Here is a 22,415-nt window from a genome sequence, read left to right on the forward strand (position 1 = left end):
ACACAATACTCCAGGTGTGGCCTCACCAAGGCCCTGTACAACTGTAGTAACACCTCCCTGCTCCTGTACTCAAATCCCCTCGCTATGAAGGCCATAATGCCATTTGCTTTCTTAACTGCCTGCTGTACCTGCATGCCAACCTTCAATGACTGATGCACCATGACACCCAGGTCTCGTTGCACCTCCCCTTTTCCTAATCTGTCACCATTCAGATAATAGTCTGTCTCTCTGTTTTTACAACCAAAGTGGATAACCTCACATTTATCCACATTATACTTCATCTGCCATGCATTTGCCCACTCACCTAACCTATCCAAGTCACTCTGCAGCCTCATAGCATCCTCCTCACAGCTCACACTGCCACCCAACTTAGTGTCATCCGCAAATTTGGAGATACTACATTTAATCCCCTCGTCTAAATCATTAATGTACAATGTAAACAGCTGGGGCCCCAGCACAGAACCTTGCGGTACCCCACTAGTCACCGCCTGCCATTTTGAAAAGTACCCATTTACTCCTACTCTTTGCTTCCTGTCTGCCAACCAGTTCTCAATCCACGTCAGCACACTACCCCCAATCTCATGTGCTTTAACTTTGCACATTAATCTCTTGTGTGGGACCTTGCCGAAAGCCTTCTGAAAGTCCAAATACACCACATCAACTGGTTCTCCCTTGTCCACTCTACTGGAAACATCCTCAAAAAATTCCAGAAGATTTGTCAAGCATGATTTCCCTTTCACAAATCCATGCTGACTTGGACCTATCATGTCACCTCTTTCCAAATGCGCTGCTATGACATCCTTAATAATTGATTCCATCATTTTACCCACTGCCGATGTCAGGCTGACTGGTCTATAATTCCGTTTTCTCTCTCCCTCCTTTTTTAAAAAGTGGGGTTACATTGGCTACCCTCCATTCCATAGGAACTGATCCAGAGTCTATGGAATGTTGTAAAATGACTGTCAATGCATCCACTATTTCCAAGGCCATCTCATGAAGTACTCTGGGATGCAGTCCATCAGGCCCTGGGGATTTATCGGCTTTCAATCCCATCAATTTCCCCAACACAATTTCCCGACTAATAACGATTTCCCTCAGTTCCTCTTTCTTACTAGACCCTCTGAGTCCTTTTATATCCGGAAGGTTGTTTGTGCCCTCCTTAGTGAATACCGAACCAAAGTGCTTGTCCAATTGATCGCTCCATACCCCTTGATCCCTTTAGCTGTAAGGGCCATATCTTACTCCTTCTTGAATGTATCCAATGAACTGGCATCAACAACTCTCTGTGGTAGGGAATCCCACAGGTTAACAACTCTCTGAGTGAAGAAGTTTCTCCTCATCTCAGTCTTAAATGGTCTACCCCTTATTCTTAGATTGTGTCCCCTGGTTCTGGACTTCCCCAACATCGGGATCATTCTTCCTACATCGAACCAGTCCCGTCAGAATTTTATATGTTTCTATGGGATCCCCTCTCATTCTTCTAAACTCCAGTGAATACAGGCCCCATCGATCCAGTCTCTCCTCATATGTCAGTCCTGCCATCCCGGGAATCAGTCTGGTGAACCTTCGCTGCACTCCCTCAATAGCAAGAACGTCCTTCCTCAGATTAGGAGACCAAAACTGAACACAATATTCCAGGTGTGGCCTCACCAAGGCCCTGTACAACTGCAGTAAGATCTCCCTGCTCCTATACTCAAATCTCCGAGCTATGAAGGCCAACATACCATTTGCCTTCTTCACCGCCTGCTGTACCTGCATGCCAGCTTTCAATGACTGATATACCATGGCACCCAGGTCTCGCTGCACCTCCCTTTTTCCTAATCTGTCGCCATTCAGATACTATTCTGCCTTCGTGTTTTTGCCCCCAAAGTGGTTAACCTCACATTTATCCACATTATACTGCATCTGCCATGCATTTGCCCACTCACCAACCTTTCCAAGTCACCCTGCAGCCTCTTAGCATCCTCCTCACAGCTCACACTGCCACCCAGCTTAGTGTCATCTGCAAACTTGAAGATATTACACTCAATTCCTTCACCTAAATGATTGATGTATATTGTAAATAACTGGGGTCCCAGCACTGAGCCCTGTGGCACCCCATTAGTCACTGTCTGCCATTCTGAAAAGGGCCCGTTTATCCCGACTCTCTGCTTCCTGTCTGCCAACCAGCTCTCAATCCACGTCAGTACATTACCCCCAGTACCATGTGCTTTAATTTTGCACACCAATCTCTTGTGTGGGATCTTGTCAAAAGCCTTTTGAAAGTCCAAATACACCACATCCATTGGTTCTCTCTTGTCCACTCTATTAGTTACATCCTCAAAAAATTCCAGAAGATTTGTCAAGCATGATTTCCCCTTCATAAATCCATGCTGACTTGGACCGATACTGTCACTGCTTTCCAAATGCGCTGCTATTTCACCTTTAATAATTGATTCCAACATTTTCCCCACTACTGATGTCAGGCTAACCGGTCTATAATTCCCCGTTTTCTCTCTCCCTCCTTTTTTAAAAAGTGGTGTTACATTAGCTACCCTCCAGTCCATTGGAACTGATCCAGAGTTGATAGACTGTTGGAAAATGATCACCAATGCATCCATTATTTCTAGGACCACTTCCTTAAGTACTCTGGGATGCAGACTATCAGACCCCGGGGATTTATCGGCCTTCAATCCCATCAATTTCCCTAACACAATTTCCTGCCGAATAAGGATTTCCTCTATGGAACGAAAAACAAACCGAGCTGCTCCCAGTAAAGGAAAAGTTGCACACCTATACCAAGGAGCTGATCCCAATCCTTGTAGTGCGGATGTAAGTGTAATCCATAATGGCGTGGTGCACAAGTTACCTCTGTGGATTGTTGCAGGTGATGGTCCAACGCTACTCGGAAGAAGGTGGATGGGGAAGATCCAGTGGAAATGGGAAGATCTCTTCACTCCATCAATGGATGTCCCCTGTGCACAGAGTCAGAGCAAAACCTCACCTTCGCTTGGGCAGGCACCAGAGAACAGACCAACGCAGCACCTGAGGCACAGACCATCATGACTCCGACCGGAACGACCCGGCTCCAGTGGCAGGACTCCTGGGGAGGAAAATCGAATTCACAGGCACTCTTCCAGCTTTTGCGGCAGAATCAGGGGAGAGAAGGATCAAGGCAGTCGACCTCAAGGACAGAGGCAAGATGGTATCCCTGCTGCAGTGAGGTGCAGCGTGACTGAAAAAAAAAAGATGTCCACAGCAATACCACGAGGTGCAACACTGAGGGACCAACACGTGGTGTTTAACAAAGAATTTGATTGGGGTAAAGCCAGCAGGGTTCTCTTAAAGGAGACAGACCTGCAATCAACTGAAATTAAAGAGACATTGTATGCATGGCAATCAATGTAACGAACCGACTAAGATTGTGAACAAAATGTTGTTGCGAGATGTCGGTACTATTCCTCATGTAAAGAACAAAATGTTGTTGCGAGATGTCGGGAATGCAGTGTCCCCAAAAGTAGCAAGCGAGCGAATTTTAGAGGGTAAAGGCGTTGATCCTGATGCCCTGCCCCAGGTGTCCCCACAAGTTATAGGCCAGCGACCTCAGGAGGGTGAAGGCACTGATCCTGATACCCTGCCCCAGGTCTATCCCACGCTGCAGACACCCGATGGCACTATTCACCACGGACCCGGAAACAAAAACGGCGCCAATACGTGCAGTCGGCCGCCGTTGCTCACCACCCAGGTGGAGACGGCGCAGCCCCCAGACCCAGTCGCTACCTCGGCCATGTACCTTGGCCATGTCCAGGAGCGAAAGGTCAGAATCAATGAGTTCCCCAAATGGGCCCTGGAACAGGTTCCCAACACCGTTAGAGAGCAGGCAGAAGATTCTGCAGCCCTCAAAGGAGGACAGGGAGGCCACACACACCTGTGGCTCTGCCCACCACTAGGCCACAGCAAAGGCCCTGAGTCCTGACAAGGTGAGCGAACCAAGCCCACCCCGCTAGCAGGGGGCACAGCGCCGCTATCAAACAACTAGGACCCTGTCTGGTTACTCTGGAACTAACGTCCTCACATACCTGTACTGCTACCCCAGTACTGATCATGACTGAACCATGAATGCAATCTACCCAATCCTGGCCCACGTCCGTAAAACGTAATGAATGTAAGTCACTGAACCAAGGTGTCACTATACAAACTGTAAAAAAAAATTTTTTTTCTTGCTTTCTTTGTGCTTGCACTGTGTCTGATCCTGTATGTTAATGTAATGGGCCAGCTGCATGATCTCGCTGTGCAGGGAGTGGGGGGGGAGGGGCGGGGTGGAAATGGATGTATGCAGCCATGGACACACACATGGATCACATCCAGAACCCACTGGAACCTCCACTGCATCATCGAACCATCCAAACTGGTAACCACTACCCAACGTTGTGGCAAAAGGACTTGGGGGTTAACAGGGAGAGAGCCGAGCCAAAGCACAGCCAAGGGACAAGGGCTATTGGCACTTAAGTCTGGGAAGAGCTAAGCCAGAGCACATAGTACAAAGGTAACTGGCACAAAGAACTTGGCGGAGAATGATATTATATATGCAGACTATAGATATACTCTCTGTGTAGTCACTGTATAGTTGTAGAAGATGGAGATTTGTTTACCTGATGAACTATCAATGAGGTTTACACTGTGTATATACTATGCTGGCATCACTAGAGGGTGCAACTGGTGGAGGCCGGGGTTTCCTGCCCTGGTGGCAGGGGCTGTATAAAAGGGTAGCCACCATGTGACGGCTTCACTCTGTAGTTACGAATAAAGGACCAAGATCACTACAGTTTGAGTATACACATTGCTTCGTGGACTCATTCATAAGTACATTACAGACATAATAGGTGTTTTATCCAGTGTTTATGTAAAGTTCCCATTAATGTGCTGGCAAACATAAAAATCTTTATTTTCAACGCTTTCTGGTCTTGGACAGATTTGTGTGCACCTTTGGAAATGTCTTAGTGAGTTGCAGTGAATGGTGAGACATAACGGTACCTCCAGCAATGATGGTGAGTGTGAAAGGAATAGCTTGGTCTGGGGATGGTGGCAACCTGGTACATCATGTGGAGCCATATGGGTATACAGCATAAAGTTAAATAATCTGGCCATGATGAGGCCATCTCTGGCTTTCCGCGCAGCAATGTGCTCTAGTGCATTGCCCTCTGTCGTGTGCAGCATCAGGTGATTGCGGAGGTTGGTGTTGTTGTTGTTGATGCTGCTGGTGTGCCTGCTGCTGGTGTTGGGGTTCATCGTGGTCAGATTCTGAAGACCAAGGTGAGACGGTATAAATGGCACCCGTGTTGATATAATACAGGGCAGGTTAAGTAGAGATGACAGAAGCAATCTGTCATTGGTGAGAGAGGTTTTTACAATGAGGTGCCACTGGATGGAAACTTTGCTGGAAAGACTTGCAGGCTGAAGTAAGTTCAATCTGTGCTGTCAGCAACAGCTTCTGTCTGAGAAATGTGATCAACTGTCAGATGGGAGCTTTTATACTGCGTTTGATGCTGTCAGTTAATCAGCTGGATCAATAGCCACTGAATTCTCAGCTCAGGTTGACAAACATGGGTCTCGAGCAGCAGAAGTCCTGAGGACAGCCAGCGAAATTGCAAAGGTAAGGTTAAGGGTCTGATAACAAGCTAATAATCCTTTAAATTGGATCACCCGCCTGTGCCGGTTGGGTCGCTGGCACATTGAAGACGCACCAGAGGGAAAGGCTCGAGGGGGCAGGATGATGCCGGGTTCCAGACCTGCTGCAAGAAATCTCAACTTTCCCACCTGATCAGTTTCCGATCGCGCCCAGATGGACCCCGGAAATTTACGGCCCTAGTCTCTCACCATTAAGAATACATTCCAGTCTGTCAAGATCCCAAATGTGCCACAGTGGTGTGGCTGTCCATCATTGGCATAAATCAGGTAATTTCCCTCAACCTCGGAAAGTTCAACAGTGTCAACATCAGACATTCTGAATGGAAACTTGTGCCAAGATATAACCCATTGCATTTTTTCAGGGCTACATAGTTTAAGAAGGAGGAGTCCAGAGCATTAGAAAGAAGAGCGGGCTTTCGTACTTGAGTGTTTTTGCTATCAAGAGTGGTAGAAGGTCCAGTGCTTCTCTCACCTAAACTGAGCCAAGAGTGCAATACGACCAAGCAGATGACTTGTCAGGTGGTTTCGAGCAGTGGATAAGGGGACTGGGGGAGATGCAGCCAGGCATCTGTGATATATTTTTTATGACCTCACAAACATACAGGACTTCACAAGGTGGCTTCAACACAGGAACATTGTCAGGTGACCTGTCACCTGATGTCTTTATTGCATTTACAGTAATGGCTGTATTACCACAGTAGTCCACTAGATGGAGCAGTAGTCCATAAGGTGGAACTATATTACAACATCCATACCTAAGTGTTTGGGGAGAAACAGAGGGAAACCTCATATCACACTTCAAAGTCTGAATTGAAAAAGGGATTTTGACCAAGGAGTGTATTCCCAGCTGCAAAGAGAAACCCAAAATGGTGGTTCTGCAACACACCTTATTCAGCAAGGATGGAGCATTACATCTATCCACTCAAGGCGATACACCATCCGGCTAGGGGCAGAACAAATTGCTCTTCCGCTGCAGCTGTTTTAGCAAGGTGGGGACAATTCCTGGCAAAACCCATGAGCAGTAACTAGTTATCATTTTGGGACAACACTGAGTGATGTGCCATGGTTCGACTACAGGGGCTGGACAAGAATTTTTGTGCCAACTAGGTGGCACTGGCAGACCATACTGCACAAGATATAGAACCACAATTGGAGTAAGATATCAGATGCACAAAGTGCAGAAGTGACACCTCTCTTAGGCAGGTTTGCAAGGAGTCTGGGAGGAGTGGCAGCTGTGGCACAGCATAGGGTGTATAATAATTTTCATAAGCAAGCCATGTGTCTCATGTACAAGGGCAACCCTGGTCGGAGGAATTTTGCTACATTGAGATTTTAACTTGAGTGGCCATGAAGGATCATGGATTTAATTTATATTGGATTTTAAGGGACCTACGATGGCATATGTATGCCGTTGTAAGTGCCCTGCAAGTTCCAGGTTTACGCTTGCAATGCGCATACGCTCTGTCAAATTTCTCCTTGACAGATCATACAAATTTCATTGTCACAGAGTTGGGCTATTTCCCCAACTACTGCCCAGCGAATACCCACCAAACCCTGATGCCTGATAAAAGCAGGCGCAAGGGTCAAGATAAATGCTAAAATAAAATGTTTTAAATGATTTAAACATTCACTTAACTTAAAATTAGTTCATGTTATTCCTGTTTAAAAATGGTTAAAAATGTATTTTTCAAAAAATTATATTTTTTGTTTTAAATATTTAATTAAAGGATCCTTTAATTAATTTGAAGCTGTGATTATTTTTATTTCAGTGTTATGAAATTGTATTTCTTAGGTGATTTCTATTATGCTTATGGGAATTCCATACATAAATGGAATCCCCATAGGCATAATAGGAATCCTCCTTTGTCATTGGTTGGCCTGCTCCACAATATCTCTGGGACGTTTGCGAACCGCATGCACCTCTGGGATCCGTGGGCCTTTATACAGGCGTACACCTGCAGGCCCAGAATCGCAAGAGTCCAAAGCTCCGGGGATGGCAGGTAAATACGGAGTTTTTTTGCAATTCGTAGGCGTATGCGGGCGGCAAGCCTCCGGCCGCAATTTCCAGGCCAATATGATGTTGCTATGAAGTTAAATTTGGTTCACATTGGGTTTAGGGGCCAGAAACACACAAGTTATCTGGGATGTTAATTTGGTCCATTGCTGTGGTATCGCGTTAATCAGTTACCGGAGTTGTATATACTCACAATACCATTGAGAAATGACATCCTCGGCAGACGGTTTTAAAGTTGGAAGAGTTGTTATGATCTGGAATTCACTGCCTGAAAGAGTGGTGGCAGCAGATTCAATAGTAACTTTCAAAAGGCATTTGCATATATATTTGAAAAGGAACATTTTTCAAGGTTAAGGGGAACGAGCAGGGGAGTGGGAATAATTGGATACCTCTTTCAAAGAGCCAGCACAGGCAGGATGGGCCGAATGGCCTCCTTCTGTGCATTATGATTCTATGATTTAAAAGTCAGAAAGAATGGCTAACTTGGACCGATCCTGCCACTGCTTTCCAAATGCGCTGCTATTACATCTTTAATAATTGATTCTAGCATTTTCCCCACCACCGATGTCAGGTTAACCAGTCTTTAATTCCCTGTTTTCTCTATCCCTCCTCTTTTTAAAAAGTGGGGTTACATTAGCCAACCTCCAATCCATAGGAACTGATCCAGAGTCGATAAGACTGTTGGAAAATGACTACCAATGCATCCACTACTTCTAGGGGCCACTTAAGTATTCTGGGATACAGATTATCAGGCCCTGGGGATTTATTGGCCTTCAGTCCCTTCAATTTCCCTAACACCATTTCTTCACTAATAAGGATTTCCCTCAGTTCCCCCTTCTCGCTAGACCCTCAGTCCCCTAGTATTTTCGGGAGGTTATTCGTGTCTTCCTTAGTGAAGACAGAACTAAAGTATTTGTTCAATTGGTCTGCCATTTCCTTGTTCCCCATTATGAATTCACCTGATTCTGACTGCAAGGGACCTACATTAGTCTTCACTAATCTTTTTCTCTTCACATATCTAGAGAAGCTTTTGCAATCAGTTTTTATGTTCCCTGCAAGCTTACTCTCATACTCTATTTTCCCCCTCCTAATTAAACCCTTAGTCCTCTCTGCTGAATTCTAAATTTCTCCCAGTCCTCAGGTTTGCTGCTTTTTCTGGGCAATTTATATGTCTCGTCCTTGGATTTAAACCTTTCCCAAATTTCCCTTGGTAGCCACGGTTGAGCCAACTTCCCTTTTTTATTCTTACGCCACACAGGGATGTGCAATTGTTGTAGTTCATCCATGTGATATTTAAATGTCTGCCATTGCCTATCCACCGTCAACCCTTTAAGTATCATTCTCCAGTCTATCCTAGCAAATTCATGTCTCATACCGTCGAAGTTTCCTTTCTTTAAGTTCAGGACCCTAGTCTCTGAATTAACTGTGTCACTCTCCATCTTAATATTATGGTCACTCTTCCTCAAGGGGTCCCGCACGACCAGATTGCGAATTAATCCTCTCTCGTTACACAAGACCCAGTCTAAAATGGTCTGCTCTCTCGTTGGTTCCTCAACATATTGGTCTAGAAAACCATCCCTTATACACTCCAGTAAATCCTCCTCCACAGTATTGCTACCAGTTTGGTTAGCCCAATCAATATGCAGATTAAAGTTACCCATGATAACTGCTGTACCCTTATGAAAGGAGACCGGCAACCCAGCATAATTAATGGGACAGTTCCACTCTTTGTACAGCGATGCCAGTGACATTAATGAAAAAGATGTAATTAACAAATGCAAGCATATAAATGTACTGTTGAACAGCGATGCTGGTGATACTTATTGTGTTCCTAACACAGATGAGACGGCACACACGGAGGTTAAAGTAACAGTGACCTCAGTCTTTATTAAAACACTCCAGAGTGAGGAACAGGCCTTAGGGGCCGGCTTATATACAGTGCTCCCAAGGGATGCTGGTGGCGGAATATGGGAGTGCATGCTTTACAGATACACAACATCAAAGTCAAAGTGAAAACTATTTACAAGGTGAGGCGGTCGGGAGCCTTTCTTTCCCCGGTGGACCGCATCGGTACAAATGTCTGTTCTGGTGTGTTGGCTGTGCCCTCGCTGGGCTGGCTGTTGTTGGCCCTGCAGGGCTGCTGGGTGAGCCTGGCCTTGCTGGGCTGTTGGGCGTGATGGATTCGATTTCCTGGTCCAGGATGGTGTCGTTGATCCTTTGGGTATGTGTTATGGGCTTGAAAAAGGTGGTGTCTGCTGTGGGATGTTCAGGGCAGTCTGTGAACCACAGTCTTGTTTAGTCCAGGTGCTTTCTGCAAATTTGTCCATTGTCTAGTTTGACTACAAACACCCTACTCCCTTCTTTAGCTATCACCGTGCCCGCGATCCACTTGGGACCATGTCCATATTTAGCACATACACAGGGTCATTCAGATCAATTTCCCGTGACACAGTGGCGCGACCATCGTTTACATTTTGTTGCTGCCGCCTGCTCTCAACCTGATCATGCAGGTTGGGGTGAACCAGCGAGAGTCTAGTGTTAAGTGTCCTTTTCATGAGTAGTTCAGCCGGGTTCAGCCCCGTGAGCAACTGGGGTCTCGTGCGGTAGCTGAGCAGTACTTGGGACAGGCGGGTTTGGAGTGAGCCTTCTGTGACTCATTTAAGATTGTTTGTACTGCACGCTCTGCCTGCCCATTGGAGGCTGGTTTAAACAGGGCCGAGGTGACATATTTGATCCCATTGCGGGTCATGAATTCTTTAAATTCGGCACTGGTGAAATATGGCGCGTTGTCACTGACCAGTATGTCAGGCAGGCCGTGGGTGGCAATCATGGCCCTCAGGCATTCAATGGTGGCGGTGGCGGTGCTTCCCGACATTATTTCACATTCAATCCATTTTGAAAAAGCATCCACCACCACCAGGAACATTTTACCAAGAAATGGGCCCGCATAGTCGACATGGATCCTTGACCATGGTCTGGAGGGCCAGGACCACAAACTTAGTGGTGCCTCTCTGGGCTGTTGCTCAACTGAGTAGACACGCTGCATTGCCGTACACAGGACTCTAAGTCAGAGTCGATACAAGGCAACCACACGTGGGCTCTGGCTATCGCTTTCAGCATTACCATACCCGAGTGTGTACTGTGGAGAGATGAATGTCTCCCTGCCCTTTTTGGGTAGCACTACGCGGTTACCCCACGACAGGCAGTCTGCCTGAATGGACAGCTCATCCTTTCACCACTGGAATGGCTTGATTAGCTCTTGAATTTCAACAGGGATGCTGGCCCAGCTCCCATGCAGTAAACAGTTTTTTACTAGGGACAACAGAGGATCTTGGCTGGTCCAAGTCCTAATCTGGCGGGCCGTGACAGGTGATTTATCATTTTCAAATGCTTCCATAACCATCAACAAGTCTGCGGGCTGCGCCACCATCAACAAGTTTGCAGGCTGTGCCATTTCCACCCCCGTGGTGGGCAATGGTAGCCGACTGAGAGCATCCGCACAGTTCTCGGTGCCTGGCCTGTGGCAGATGGTATAGTTATACGCTGATAGCGCGAGTGCCCACCTTTGTATGTGGGCTGAGGCAGCCTTAGGTAGTGGGTATTGGTCCTGTAGCGAGAAACGATTAATAGTTACTTTATAATCTCCGCAAATCCTGACCGTGCCATCACTTTTGAGCACTGGAACAATCGGGCTGGCCCACTCGCTGAATTCCACTGGGGAAATGATGCCCTCGCGTTGCAGCCTGTCCAGCTCGATTTCCACTCTCTCCCTCATCATGTGAGGTACCGCTCACGCCTTGTGGTGAATGGGTCGTGCCGCTGGGACCAAGTGGATCCGCACCTTTGCCCCGGAAGTGTTTCCAATGCCTGGCTCAAAAAGGAAAGGAAATTTGTTAAGAACCTGGGTACATGAGGCCTCATCGACATGTGATAGCGCTCGGATGTCATCCCAGTTCCAGCGGATTTTGCCCAGCCAGCTCCTTCCAAGCAGTGTGGGGCCATTGCCCGGGACAATCCAGAGCGGTAGTTCATGCACCGTGCCCTCGTAGTTGACCTTGACCATGGCGCTGCCCAGGACAGTGATGAGCTCTTTGGTGTACATTTTCAGTTTCGTGTGGATGGGGCTCAGGGCTGGTCTGAGTTCCTTGTTGCACCACAGTGTCTCAAACATCTTTTTACTCATGATGGATTGGCTAGTGCCAGTGTCCAGTTCCATGGCTATGGGTAAGCCATTCAATTTTACATTTAGCATTATAGGTGGATATTTCGTCGAAAATGTGTGCACCCCGTGTACTTCATCATCTGCCTCCTCTCTCTGAGGCTCGAAATTGCTTTGATCCACCATGGACCGATCTTCCTCTGCCACGTAGTGGTTAGCAGGTTTTTCAGAGCTTTCAGCTCATCTGCAAGCTCATTGGAGGTGCCCCATTGTTCCACAGCTCTTGAAAACATACCCTTTGAAGTGGCATGAATAGGCTGAATGGAAGCCTCCACAACGCCAACAAGGTGTGAATTGCCTTGCATTCATCCTTTTTTACGGACTCTGAGTCATCTGGGTCACCTGAGGCCTGCTGGCAGTTGCAGACTCGTGGTTTCTGCCCTGTACATTTCTGCTCGTAAACACAGTTCCAGTTAATTTATGAACACTGCTAGCACTTGTGTGCTGAGAGATTTGTTTGGTGTTATCACTGGTGGAAATAAACGCCTGTGTTATTGCAATAGCCTTACTGAGGGTTGGTGTCTCTACAGTCAAAAGTTTTCGTAGGATGGTCGCCTGGCCAATGCCCAGTACAAAAAAGTCTCTGAATATTTGCTCTAGGTAGCCATCAAACTCACATTGTCCTGCAAGTCGCCTTAGCTCGGCGATGTAGCTCGCCACTTCCTGACCTTCAGATCACTGGCACGGGTAGAACCGATACCTCGCCATCAGCACGCTCTCCCTCAGGTTAAGATGCTCCCGAACCAGTGTACACAGCCCCTCATACGACTTATCTGTGTGTTTCACCGGAGCCAGAAGATTCTTCATGAGGCTGTAGGTCAGTGCCCCGCAGACCGTGAGGAGGACCGCTCTCCTTCTCCATCCAGCTCGTTGGCTACAAAGTACTGGTCTAGCCATTCGACATAGGCTTCCCAGTCCTCACCCTCCGAGAACTTCTCCAGGATGCCCACAGTTTGCTGCATCTTTGCGTTGGATTCGTATACTTGTCGCCAGTTATTGTGTTTCTAACACAGATGAGACTGCACACAGGGAGGTTGAGGTAACAGTGACCTCAGTCTTTATTAAGACACTTCAGAGAGAGGAACAGGCCTTAGGGGCTGGCTTATATACAGTGCTCCCAAGGGATGCTGGGATCCCTTGGGATTTCAGGGGATACACTCCCTGGTGGTGGAACATGGGAGTGCATGCTTTACAGATACACAACAATACTAATGAAAAAAATTTAATTAACCAATGCAAGTATCTAAATGTACTGTTGAACAGTGATGCTGGTGGTACTAATGAAAAAAATTTAATTAACAAATGGAGGTATCTAAATGTAACCTTGCACAGAGATGCTGATAGTACACAGGAAAATGATGTAATTGATAAATGCGAAATTGTAAAGACAACTAACAATGTCGAGTCGGCTGATTGCGGTCGGAGCTAATGTATCATGAATGCTAATGATGAAATGATATGTGATGCCGGGTCCGACATGCACGCCGACAAAGCCACGGGCAACCTCCCGTGGGAAGCATCCAGGTCCAGCAGGCTACCCGATCATGTGGCCTGCGCCTCTGGGACCAATGTGATGCTCCAGAGAATGTGGCCACACACACAGTGGGAGCATGCCCACTGCAGGGCCAGCGATCAATGGACAGCACAGGCACCACCACTGGCACCCTGCCCCAGATCGGCCCTACCCCCCTGGCCACCAGAGCCAGCAATGGGAGCAGGAGGCCAGCACCCTCCGGCCGTCCCGACGGGGCCTGGGATGATCAGATTCCCACCACTGCTGAAGGGTAGCAGGGAGATCCTGCAGCTCTCAAAGGAGGACAGGGAGACCACACATTCCGGTGGCTCTGCCCACCACTAAGCAACGGCAAAGGCCATGAGACAGCCAGGTGAGCAATCAGAGTCCACCCAGCTGGCAAGGGGGCACAGTCCGGTTGCTCCGGAATGAGCGCCTTCACCCACCTGCACCCACACCCCAGGGGCAAGACTGTAATAACACGCAGGTATCTTACTGAACACAAAAAAGTGATATAACGAATCCTATCAGTCATTCTCTGTACATGTACGCCAATGCAGATGTCGAGATCCACATGGTCTATGTATGGGGGGGGGGTGGGGGGTTGGAATGGATGTATGGAGCCATGGACTCACATGGATCGCACCCAACCCTCACCACAACCTCCAACCGTCCACTGCTGTCCATTTCCCAAAGTCGTGGCAATAAGGACTGGCGGGGTCTACAGGGAGAGAGCCATTCCCAAGCACATTAAGTGCAAGGGCTTTGGGCACTCAAGTCGAGGGCCAGAGCACACAGTGCAAAAGCCAGTGGCACAAGACTTGTTGTGTTGTTGTTGTGTATGCATAATGTATGTACTGTAATATTAGACCACTGAATGTAACCTCACACTGTATACACCATACCTGTACCACCAGAGGGTGCTTCTGGTGGAGAACTAAGTGGCACCTGCACACTGCAGTTACCCAAGTATAAAAGGGAGCTCACCTCACTGCATCCTCACTCAGGGAGCTACAATAAATGGACTAAGGTCACTACAGTTCAAGTACAATACCTTGTGTCGTGGAGTCATTATTAGAGTGCCTACGAGGAGTGATCAGGAAGGCCAATGGAATCTTGGCCTTTATTGCAAAGGGGATGGAGTATAAAGGCAGGGAAGTCTTGCTACAGTTATACAGGGTATTGGTGAGGCCACACCTGGAATACTGTGTGCAGTTTTAGTTTCCATATTTACGAAAGGATATACTTGCTTTGGAGGCAGTTCAGAGAAGGTTCACTAGCTTGATTCCGGAGATGAGGGGGTTGACTTATGAGGAAAGGTGAGTAGGTAGGGCCTCTACTCATTGGAATTCAGAAGAATGAGAGGTGATCTTATTGAAATGTATAAGATTATGAGGGGGCTTGACAAGGTGGATGCACTGATGGGGGAGACTAGAACTAGGGGGCATAATCTTAGAATAATGGGCCGCCCATTTAAAACTGAGATGATGAGGAATTTCTTCTCTCAGAGGGTTGTAAATCTGTGGAATTCACTGCCTCAGAGAGCTGTGGAGGCTGAGTCATTGAATATATTTAAGGCAGAGATAGACAGATTTTTGAATGATAAGGGAATAAAGGGTTATGGAGAGCGGGCTGGGAAGTGGAGCTGAGTCCATGATCAGATCAGCCATGATCTTATTAACTGGCGGAGCAGGCTCAAGGGGCCAGGTGACTTACTCCTGCTCCTTTTGTTCTTGTGAGTGTGGAAGAGTATGCTGGGAGCAGCACCAGGTGTAGCTAAAGAGGAGGTGCCAACCTGGGGACATTACAACACAGGACTACATTCATGCTAAAAGGAAGCAGTATGCTATAGACAGCTAAGTGATCCCACAATCAACAGATGAGATCAAAACTCTGCAATCCTGCCACATCCAGTCGCGAATGATGGTGACCCATTAAACAACTGACTGGAGGAGGAAGCTCCATGAACATACCCATTCTCAATGATGGCAGAGACCAGCACGCAAGTGCAAAAGACAAGGCTAAAGTATTTGCAACCTTCTTCAGCCAGAAGAGCAACTTGGATGATCCATCTCGGCCTCCTCCTGAGGTCCCCACAATCACAGAAGCAGATCTTCAGCTAATTGGATGCACTCCACCTGATATCAAGAAATGGCTGAGCACACTGGATATAGCAAAGGCTATGGGCCCCAACAATATCCCAGCTGTTGTGCTGAAGACTTGTACTACAGAACTAGCTGCGCCTCTAGCCAAGCTTTTCCAGTACAGCTACAAGACTGATATCTACTCAACAATGAGGAAAACTGCTCAGGCATGTCTTGTCCACAAAAAACAGGACAAATCCAATCTGGCAAATTACTACCCCATCAGTCTACTCTCAATCATCAGCAAAGTGATGGAAGATGTAGATAGTGCTATCAAGCAGCACTTACTCATCAATAACCTGCTCACTGATGCTCAGTTTGGGTTCCACCAGGGCCACTCGGCTCCAGACCTCATTACAGCCTTGGTTCAAACATGGACAAAAGAGCAGAATTCCAGAGGTGAAGTGAGAGCGACTGCCCTTGACACCAAGGCAGCACTTAACCGAGTGTGGCATCAGGGAGCTCGAGAAGAAGGCAATGGGAATCAAGGGAAAAACTCTCCATTGCCTGGAGTCATACCTAGCACAAAGATGGTTGTGGTTGTTGAAGGCCAATCATCTCAGCCCCAGAACATCGCTGCAGGAGTTCCTCAGGGCAGTGTCCTAGATCCAACCATCTTCAGCTGCTTCATCAATGACCTTCCCTCCATCATAAGGTCAAAAGTGGGGATGTTCGCTGATGATTGCACAGTGTTCAGTGCCGTTCGTAACTTCTCAGATAATGAAGCAGTCCATGCCCGCATGAAGCAAGACCTGGATGACATTCAGGCTTGTGCTAATAAGTGGCAAGCAACAATTGTACCACACAAGTGCCAGGCAATGACTATCTCTAACAAGAGAGGGTCGAACCACCAGTCCTTCACATTCAACAGCATTACCATCACCAAATTTCCCAACATCAACATCCTCGGGGGTCACTATTGACCAGAAACTTAACTGGACCAGCCACATAAATACTCTGGCTAAGAGCAGGTCAGAGGCTGGGTATTCTGCAGCGAGTGTCTCACCTCCTGACTCCCCAAAACCTTTCCACCATCTATGAGACACAAGTCAGGAGTGTAATGGAATAGTCTCCAATTGCCTGGATGAGTGCAGCTCCAACACTCAAGAAGCTCCACACCATCCAGTAAAAAACAGCCCGCTTGATTGGCACCTCATCCACGACCTTAAACATTCACTCCCTCCACCACTGGTGCAACTTGGCTACAGTGTGTACCATCTACAAGATGCACAGAAGCAATTTGCTGTAAGATTTCTAAATCTCTGGCAAGAAATTTGACAGTGAGACAAACAATTGAAACAATTTATTAAAAAAAACATACCCATGCACATCCAGCTTAGTTACAACAGATACAATGAGGTTATAATAAAGTGTGATATACGTTACTTCCCTTTGGCTGGCTGATTCAGAAGAGAGAGAAAAGTCTTTGGCTGAGTTCTTTTAAACCTCTCAAAGCCGTTGTCCCTCCGAAAGCCTTGGGATTGGACCTTGGTTCCAGGGCAGTTCCTTATTGGCTCTCTTCACACATGTGGCTGTCTAGCCTGGCTCAGCCATCTCTTGATTAAGTTAAATGGCTTTCCAATACACAAAACCCATGCAGCAGCTCTGTGGGCTTCCATTTTGTTTCTTTCAAAACTCAGCCCATGCTGGCAAACTGTAGGCTTTCATTTTGTTTCAACACAAACAGGCCTTTTCGTATGACCTACACTTTTAACATTTATACATACACAGATTCAATTTTAATCATTAATAAACACATTTATTCTTACATTGCGAAGGCTTCTTCGCCAGCACCTCCCAAACCCAAGACCTCGACCACTAGAAGGTCAATGGCAGCAGGCGCATGAGAACACCATCACCTCCATGTTCCCCTGTAAGTCACACGCCATCCGGAGTTGGAAATATATCGCTATTCCTTTATAGTCACTGGGCCAAAATTCTAGGACTCCCTCCCCAACAGTACAATGGGTGTACCATCGCCATCCGGACTGCAGTGGTTCCAGAAAGCAACTCACCACCACCTTGTCAAAAGCAAATAGGAATGGGCAATAAATGCTGGCTTTGCCAGCGATGCCCACATCCCAGGAATACATTTTTAAAAATGAACTCCTGAGCTTCATTTGCACATCCCCAGTCAGTGCGTCATTCTAAACTGGCGATACATGGCAGATGACTGGCATGAGGAAACGCAACATTGCGCGGCAGGAGGTCACTATCGGGAACTGCAGGAATGGTACCTGCCCGTCATGTAAGTTGCAGGGAGGGTTTTCTGAAGGGCCTCATGATCGTTGGCAAGCCTGGGGACAGGGGAGGCCTAAACTTCCTTTGTGAGACCTGGAGAAGCATTACCCTGGATTCAGATTGGTTGCTCACTTCTGATGAATACTGACATTTTAATGTGAAAAAAGTATCTCTTCCCATTAGATTGATCAAAAAACTGCTGCCTTACTTAGGTTCATGTTTAAAACAGTAGTCATGCCCCGATGATGTCATCAAATTTTGATCTGCATATTTGAAGAAGGACCCCACAGATTTCCAGCAAGTATCCATCTTTTCTACTCAAAAGAGCAGGTTAAAATCGTAGCTTGCGGGAAGAGCAATTTCTGTTGAATGGGCAGGGTTAAAATTGCCCCATTGTGTTCAGTTTTGGACATCTCTGGCTGGATATACTAACCTTGGAGAAAGCCTACCAATGATTCAACAAGATGATACCTGGGATGAAGGGAATGAGCTGTCTGTGAAACTGGGTAAACCTAGGTTATATTCTCTAAAAGCGAAGAGTTTAAGGGGCCGAAATTGCCCCTTTCATTAAGGCATGTTACCGCCAGAAACCGGCGGCCACACTGTGGAGTACAATGGCCACCGATTTTTCGTGCAATGGTCGCCATTTTGAAAATTCCACTTCCTTGGTATCCCGGCGGTGACCCACTCCCCCCACTGCCGCTCTGCTGCTGCCAATCCGTTCTAAGTGCGTCATCAGAGCACGCACCGCCGATGTGCTCCCCCGAACGCTAAATTCCGCCCATAAAAGCTTCCTCCCACTGCTCGGTGCCACTGGCAGCTTTTTCTGTCGGTGCACTGTGCTTGGAGTGCTTGCAAAATGGTGGTGTGGCTGCCATTAAAGGGGAGAAGCTACTGTCGCGGCCGACATCTTATTTTTTATGTTGGCCGACAGCCATGTCGGGCCAACAATTATGCCCCCGTGTTCGGCCAGGCCGCCAACAGGCGTTTAGCTTTCTTTTGAAGACCAGGCCCTCAAATCTACCACCAAACTCATGGTCGACAGGGCTGTAGTAATACCCGCCCTCCTATATGGATCTGAGGCATGGACGATGTATAGAAGGCACCTCAAGTCGCTGGGGATATATCACCAACGATGTCTCCGCAAGATCCTGCAAATCCCCTGGGAGGACAGGCGCACCAACATCAGTGTCCTCGACCAGGCTAACATCCCCAGTATTGAAGCACTGACCACACTCGATCAGTTTCGCTGGGCAGGACACATAGCTCGCGTGCCAGATACGAGACTCCCGAAGCAAATGCTTTATGCGGAGCTCCTTCATGGTAAACGAGCCAAAGGAGGACAGCGGAAATGTTATAAGGACACCCTGGTAAAGTGCGACATCACCACTGACACCTGGGAGACCCTGGCCGCAGACCGCCCGAGGTGAAGAAAGTCCATCTGGGAGGGCGTCGAGCTCTTCGAGTCTCAACGCAAAGAGCATGAAGAGGCCAAGCGCAGGCAGCGGAAGGAGCGCGCGGCAATCCAGTCCCACTGACCCCTTTTCTCGACGAATGTCTGTCCCACCTGTAATAGGATCTGTGGTTCTCGTATCGGACTATTCAGCCATCAAAGAACTCACTTTGAGAGTGGAAGCAAGTCCGACTCGATTCCAAGGGACTGCCTATGATGATTATGGTGATGATGATGAACATCAACAACTGCTCATCTGAGTCAGGGGCAGTGGCTAGTAGGGTAATGGAAGCCCAGGCTGTTGGTTGAGGAAGGAGTCTGCCTTCCTCGTGCCAGGCGCTTACAACAGCATACGACCTGTATTGCTGCTGCAAGGATTTTAAATCTAGGTGATCTATTGGGGAGGCCATGCTAACGGTATTGCAGGGCTCAACAACTATAGCCTCTATCTCCCCATCAATCGCAGTGTCCTTGGCTGCTCTGGAATTTCCCTTACTATGTGGACCCCCTTTTCTATGGGCTGCTACCTTTCCTATGAAGCAGGGCTGGGATCGCTGTTTAAGGTATGACCAGAGCAGGCATAACCAGGATCCATGGACCAGGGCCTTACAGTCTATCGTGCAATAGTCATTTTTGTGGTATCGGGGCAGGGAGAGCATGGTGTTTATAGCATAGGCACTATCAGACCAAATATTCACGGGTCAATCTGAGGTCTCCTTTACAGCAGTTAGAAGTCCGGCAATTTCTGCATATTGTGAAGACTGTCTGTTGCATCTTCGCCGGATGGTTCTTTCTGGCAATACCATAGCATATCCGGTGTGAGGGGATCCTTCAATGTGGTATGAGGACCCATCGATGTAGACATCTAGGGCACCCTGTATGGGCTCTTTCTGTACAGAATGGGTCTCAAAGTTAATCAGGGTAATGGACATTAATGCGTGTTCCCCCTCATAGATCAGAAAATGTAGCAGCAAGGTGGTGGGAATGGTATCAATGTCTCTTTCCATAAATTGCAATGTCCATTTGTTGAGGCGCTGCGAGGAAACTAGCGAATCTCCAGGTTTCATCAGTAGTTTCAGAGATGTGTGTCCGCTGTGCAGGATTGTAACCTGTAACCCAGTAATAAAGGTAAAGTGATGTACCGACTCGGAGACGGCCAGTAGGTGGCGCTCGCAAGCGGTATACGTCTTTTCTGCCCCCTGCAGGATTCAAGACGCCTATGCAATGGACTGTAGTCGATCAGCTCGCATTTGGCACAGAACTGCAGTGAGGCTTTGTTCTGTGGCCCCGATCTCTAAATAAAAGGGCTGCGTGAGGTCAGGAGGGATCAGACATGCGGCCTGTATCACTGCAGTTTTTAATTTAGCCACGGACTGGGTGTGGACATCAGTCCATGCCGGGTGTATGTCACCGCCCTGCAGTTTTATTAAATCATACAGGGGCTTTGCGCACTCTGCAAAGCCTGGGATAAAGTTCCTTTGGTACCCCACCAAACCCAAGAATGATCGTAGGGCTGTTTTTGAAGTGGGTAATGGCAGTCGCTGTATTATCTCCACCTTGTGAGAGTCGGGGGATGATCCCTCTGGAGAAATGGACATTCCTAGAAAGGTGACCCGTTCTTTTACTAATTGAGCCTTACGGGGATGCACCTTTAGTCCCGCCTGAGCCAACAATGTCAACAGTTCGTGCAAAAGGGACAGATGCTCCTCCATGCTGTCAGTTGCCAGCAGTAGGTCATCTACATACTGCAGCAAGCAGGTAGGGCAAGAAAAGTCTTTTAAAATTGCAGCCATTCTTTTGTGGAATATCATCAGGGTAATGTGGAACCCCTGAGGCAGACATGTCCAGGTGTAGCTGTGGTCCTCAAGTGTGAACGCGAATTTGTACTGGTCTTCCCCTTTAACAGGGATACTCCACAATCCATTGGCGATGTCGAGGGTCGAGAAGTATTTGGAACCAGCAGGAATTTGAGATAATATGGTGGGAGTTTCTCTTACTACCGGTGAGCAGGCTGGTGTTACAGAATTTAACTTTCTGTATCAATAGTCAGTCGCCAGCTGCTATCAGGCTTTTTAACCAGCCATGCGGGTGAATTGGTCATGAAAGTGCCTGTCCTAAGAAATCCCTGCTCGACTCGGGATTTTATGGTGTCTCGGATGAAAGGGTGACTCTTCCTTGGGATGGGATACTATTTAGTGAATGAATGGGGAGGTCCTGCAATAGATTCCTCGCCTGTCATTTTTCCACAGTCATGCTTGCATGTGGCGTACACCGCTCGGTGTTCCTGAATTAGTTTTGCCACAGCTTCATTTTCACTCCCTGGAGCGTCATACTTGGATGGCTTTTTAATAGCAAAAACCGAGTGAGCATCTGAAATTTCTATCACTCCTGTCTTATCTCTCAATCCCATCCAAACACAGGCCTGATTATAATCTATCACCACGCCATACTGATCCAACACATCAGTCCCTAAAATTCCCCTTCCGTCGGGGATGGTCATCAGCATAGGTGCTGGGACCTTACAGGTGAGGCCTCCCAACTGAAGTTCAGTGGCCTTCCCTGTATACGCGGTGGTTGTATCACAGACCCAATCCACGTCCGGACCGGGGTCAAACAGGGCTGCGTCATCGCCCTAACCCTGTTCTCAATCTTTCTCGCCGCCATGCTCCACCTCACAGTCAACAAGCTCCCCACTGGAGTGGAACTAAACGACAGAACCAGTGGGAACCTGTTCAACCTGCGCCATCTCCAGGTCAGATCCAAGGCCATCCCAACCTCTGTCGTCGAGCTACGGTACGCGGATGATGCTTGCGTCTGCGCACATACAGAGGCTGCACTCCAGGACAAAGTTGATGTTTTTCCTGAGGCGTACGAAAGCATGGGCCTTACGCTAAACATCCGTAAGACATAGGTCCTCCATCAGACTGTCCTCACCACACAGCACTGCGCCCCAGTCATCAAGATCCACGGCGCAGCCCTGGACAACGTGGACCATTTCCCATATCTTGGGAGCCTCCTATCAACAAGAGCAGGCATCGACGACGAGATCCAACACTGCCTCCAGTGCGCCAGTGCAACCTTTGGCTGCCTGAGGAAAAGAGTGTTTGAAGACCAGGCCCTTAAAACTGCCACCAAGCTCATGGTCTACAATGCTGTAGTAATAC

This window comes from Pristiophorus japonicus, chromosome 14 (assembly GCF_044704955.1).
Source record: "Pristiophorus japonicus isolate sPriJap1 chromosome 14, sPriJap1.hap1, whole genome shotgun sequence".
In the NCBI taxonomy this organism is placed as follows: Eukaryota; Metazoa; Chordata; class Chondrichthyes; family Pristiophoridae; genus Pristiophorus; species Pristiophorus japonicus.